General features: G+C 43.3%; 1 protein-coding gene across 1 annotated transcript in view; it reads right to left on the bottom strand.

Annotated features, from left to right (window-relative positions):
• Positions 1-5,000, bottom strand: part of atrnl1a (attractin-like 1a) — a 216,481-nt gene that overhangs the window by 125,191 nt on the left and 86,290 nt on the right. The window lies entirely within an intron of this gene.

The following is a 5,000-nucleotide window of genomic DNA, read 5'->3' as shown; positions in this document are numbered from 1 at the left end:
AAATGTTTTCTCTCCTTTCCCCCGCAAAACTGAACCTGATGCACCTTCACCTTTTCCTAACCGGAGCATCATTACCTCCCCGATGTGATGCGTTCCCTCTCAAATGTGTTTGAAATAAAACTGTTTGGACAGAAATAGTTTCTGGACAACATGAGGTACGACCTCGTGCGCTCATGCCGAGAAGAGATCCCTTCTTTAAGAGTTTGGAGGACAAAGTCGAATGGATATAGACGCTAAATGAAGCTAATATGTCTCTGAAGTTTCTCTGTTTAGTGTGTTAATCCTCTTCGCATTTCGCAGGTTGGGGCTTCCTCGCCGAGCCGCAGCGCAGCGATTTGTGAGCAGCAGTGACACATCACAACCTTTTTTTAAGTCGATACGGTGAACAGTTGCTAATTTACACATCTAGCATTAACAGGGCGGCGTTATCACGTATTTGGGGACGTGTTTCTGGTCACCTGGTCAATATAAGACCAACAGTCACTTGCTTTTATCTTTTTGGTCTAAACTCCAGAGGGAAATATCCGGCTCTTTAGCTGCTTGATGTTCCGCTATGTTCACCTTCAGTCCTGCGGGCCGCCCTTCAGGCAAACTGAATATTTTCACACAGACAGAAACAAATAATAATCAGTATGTTTTTTTAATCAAGATGAATAAGATAGAAAAACACACAGCGGTCGTGTTGTGACAAGGGAGCTGACTCGGTGTTGAAGGCCAGATGTCAGAGTACGACAGTGGCAGCACTGAAGGGAGAGACAACACGAGTTAATAAGGTGACAAGCTGTTTTTATAAACATCATGAAAGATGTATTTGACTTTCAGAGGAGACGAAGGGGCTGCAGGAGGCAACATCCTGAATGGTGAAATTCGGCTTTTGGGAGCCACTTATTGAAGGTTCGTCTCGCTTTTGATTAGAGGCGAGTCTAATCTCTTTAATCGTTTTGTGATGTAAAAGCAAAACATGACGGCGTCCGCGTGATTCACATGGAGCCGGCCTGTAATTCAGACACTAAATCACTTCTGCATGGGTCGACTAATGGCAGAGAACAAACAACAACGTGCTCTACGGCGCTCGCATGGCGGTGTGTGTGTGTGTGTGTGTGTGTGTGTGTGTGTGTTCACTGCCATACAAGGCCGCGCTTTCCCCGTGTCCCCCATCTCCAACCGGATTGACTTTTTGCTTTGTTCTTATTCTTTCCAACTGGCGCCGACACCGGCCTGTGTGATAAACACAGTGGTGCGCGCTCAGGTCAAGGTGAAGCCAGAGCACCAACAGATAATGAGAAGAAAACAACCTCTTCTATCCCCTCTGCCCCTCTGCATGATTTCCATTGCTTACACAGAACAAAAACAAGGTAGCAGACATAAACGCTGCTTTAAATATTTAGAGTTTCTTAGCTCACACACACACACACACACACACACACACACACACACACACACACAGCGTAGCAGGAAAAACAAGGTTGTTCATTGGGGACATTCAAATTTCATCTGGCTAGAAGTTGAGAAGCAGGGCCGCTGACGGCAGATGCAGCATCAATATCAAAATACAATTTCAATGTGTTTCTTGCGATGACACTGACCCGCCGCTAAAGACAGAAGGAGCTGAAGTGTAAGGCTTTCAGAGAAAACACAGCCTTAACAGAAAAGTGGCTTTTAGGCTCGAGACGATGAGACAAGGTGAGACAAGGTGTGTCGGCGCAGCCTCGGGTCACCCTGCTGTTCGTACAATATCGATGTAGGAGACAGTCAACGAAAAGGGTCGTACGAAGGACGCGGCTCGGAGAAACGCACGTGCACGTGCACGCACTCACATAGATTCTGCCGATGGCACTTGAAGAAAGACAGAGAGACTGAGAGGGAAGAATCTGCCAGCGAGTTCAGACTGCTCTCAGTTTTCCCTCTTTAACTGTAATAACAAAGGGCAAATTACAGGTTGAGTGAAGACACTTGAACAGATAGACATAACACAATTTATAAGCCTGTCATTTGGTGACAACAAATTAGATTATTTCAGATCTCAGAGTAAAACAGAGTGACACAGGGCTGCACTAACCCCCCCCCCCCATCTCTTCAAACAAACATGAAACCACTGTAATCCCCTCAGCAGTAAACAAGATGCTGCTTCCAGCAGAGACGTCTCGGCACAGACCGGCTCCCCGCTCGGCTCACTCTGATGGGAAGCTGAGATATAAAAGCCGCTGTAGCATTTCATCAATGTACAGAAATGAAACGACTGCGTAAATATCAACACTGACCTGAGAAAATAAAGCTAAACACACTCACGCCTCTGATGCAACAGCTAACGAGCTAACAGCTAGCGTCGCTCTGAAGCTCTAAAACGTGAAACTGCAAAAGAATCCAGAACGACTGTATTTCAGGTCAAAATGTTATTAAGCTCGGGCGACATCCAAATGTTTTTTTGCACAATTTTGCCACATTTTTGTCCAATATAAAATAAACAAGACGTGTTTGGGAAAGTTTGACGCTTTAACCACAACAAATGAAAAGTTGTGTGTCTCTACCCGCCTGATACGAACCGCAGGAGCGTCTCCTGAATCAGCGCCGCCTGCAACCTTCGTTTGATGCTGTAATATTACATGAAAGGTTTGGGTCAGGTGCAGGTAAAGGATCATGGTTGGGGGTTGAAATAAGTACTCGTGTCGTTATGGTTACAATGATAATGTGATCATGTTTACTAAAAACAACGCTGGGAAACAAAACAAGACAAGTTTTTGACGTCCTCCTTTGCTCCTGTCATATTTACTCCGGCCACTAGAGGGCGCTGTCACTTGACCATGAACGTGGGGGTTGTTATTAAAAAAACAAACAAAGCACAGACACAGTAGAAACTATGACCTTCAACTTCACACACGACTTTTAAATGTCATTTGCAGCTTTATTCCTGCATCCTCCTTCACCTGCAGATGCATTCAGCGTCACCGTCAGTGTCGCTCACCTTTCATATTCTGCGCCGAAGCTGATCAAACAGTGAAACAGGCCTGCAGGCTGCTGCAGGATGTTACACCCCGAGGTTCACAGACAGGAGTTGTCAGTGCGCTGTCATTGCTCTAAATGTGCAAGATTCAAAGTAACGCTGCTGGAACATTTATGCATAACAGTCAGCAGCCTCAGCACACAGCGCACAAAGTGGTTCAAGACACACTTGTACTGTCTGTCAAAACGTATAAAAAAGGATAACGGGTCAAATAAGACGTCAAAAGGCAGAAGAAAGTCTTCTAACGCCGCAGCCACTACTGAGTCGACTCTCTCCAAACACGGAGATTCCTCAAAGTAAAATACGCGCTCGCCGATCCGACCGGTCTGTAGACACAATCATATTAAAGCGCCCCGAGGAAGTGAACTCAATTCTGCAGGAAGCGGAGAGGTGAAGGATTGGAAGGAGCAGGGGAATCGTAAAAAAAAAAAAAAGGAAAGAGGAGAGAGTGGATGAATGAAGTGGACGGAGGAGAAAGCGCATCACGCGTCACACCTGCTGACAACACAGAAAATAAGCCACAATAAAAAGAAACCTGATCTCTTAGCAAAAAAAAAAAGGCTGATTTGATATAAATCATATTTCCTGTGACTCGTTCAAGCCCCCTGAAGAGAGCACAATTTCTCACTCCACTGCTTCTGCATGTTGTTGTGTCAGTGTGTGTGTGTGTGTGTGTGTGTGTGTGTGTGTGTGTGAGAGTGTGTGAGAGTGTGTGAGTCAGTCAGAGATGAGGAAATAAGTCAGTGAGGAAACATTAGAGAACAATCCTCACTGAGCCTGTTATCTTTTTCTACACTCGGCTTTGTCTTATTCCTGAGTGTGTGTGTGTGTGTGTGTGTGTGTGTGTGGCTAACTAAGCTAAGCTAAGCTAAAGAGCCTAAACTTACAAACTCAATCCATATGAATTTCTTCAACTGTAAAACATCTGATGTATCCATGCATCAACCTCCAAACACACAGATGATGAAAATGCATGTTGAGGAAACTTGAACTGCGCCTCCTCTACGTCTCTGCTGCTCCGGAGCAAAACAAGTTCCCGCCATTGATAAAATAAAGGAATTAAAACCAGCTGTTTTTACCGCCAAAACCATGAGCATCATGGCTGGACTTTTTGTTAGTTTTTATTTATTTATTTATTTATTTCTCTTTTGCTCTTTAAGAATCTCTCGATCAAAAAAGCATTTCCTGTTGAAAGGACTTCATGTCTGATACACCACACACACCTTTTTAAACAAACAGCATCACTAAGGTCGTTCAAACCAAAACACAACAACATGCAGGTCTGAGGAGAGCTGCATAAACCTGACACCTTATTCTGAGAGACACAGAAACACATGTTGCTCATGTAAAGCAATAATCTCTCAGTTACTTGTTAACGTGTCTTTTTAAAGCCGGCCTTGTAGCGCAGGCGCCACTGACCTTGTTTACAGATCAGTAGCTTGTTTCGTTTTAATCTAAAAATAAAAAAAAAGTGTGTAAAGAAACCAACGTACTATTAGAAACAAACACAATCTTTGTTTTCTTAATTACTCTGAATGACTCAGTGACTCCACAATCAGCATTCATTTCTATTTTTCCCCCATTTTTCTCTTTGTTTTACGTTACATGAGGCGGAGCTGCAAAGAGTTGCGTCTTCTCGCAGCAGAAAAAACACAAACATGTTCGAAAACGCAGGAGAAAATATATATATATATATATATATTTTTTTTTTATGTGTAATTTTAATTAGACGTCATAATCCCTATATAACATGACGGTCCGAATGTCAACAGTACTGCGATTTCCCAAACACAATGTAGAGGTTCGATCATTCTGCCTTTGTAGTTTATGTTAAATGATGATATATGAATGTTCATTTAGTTTTTTTTAGCTTGGTTCAGAGGAAACACAGAGACATTTATGAGATGAGACGGGATGTGAACGCTGAACATCCACATTGGAAATAAACTGAAGTGTCAAATATAATTACTTTCCACTCCAGCATGCAAGATGTTATTAA

The sequence above is a fragment of the Seriola lalandi genome, unplaced genomic scaffold, assembly GCF_002814215.2.
Source record: "Seriola lalandi dorsalis isolate HSWRI2012SDOR001 ecotype SW California unplaced genomic scaffold, Sedor1 jcf7180002054952, whole genome shotgun sequence".
Lineage (NCBI taxonomy): Eukaryota > Metazoa > Chordata > Actinopteri > Carangiformes > Carangidae > Seriola > Seriola lalandi.
The sequence above is the reverse complement of the archived record's forward strand: the minus strand, read 5'-3'. Positions and strand labels throughout refer to the sequence as shown.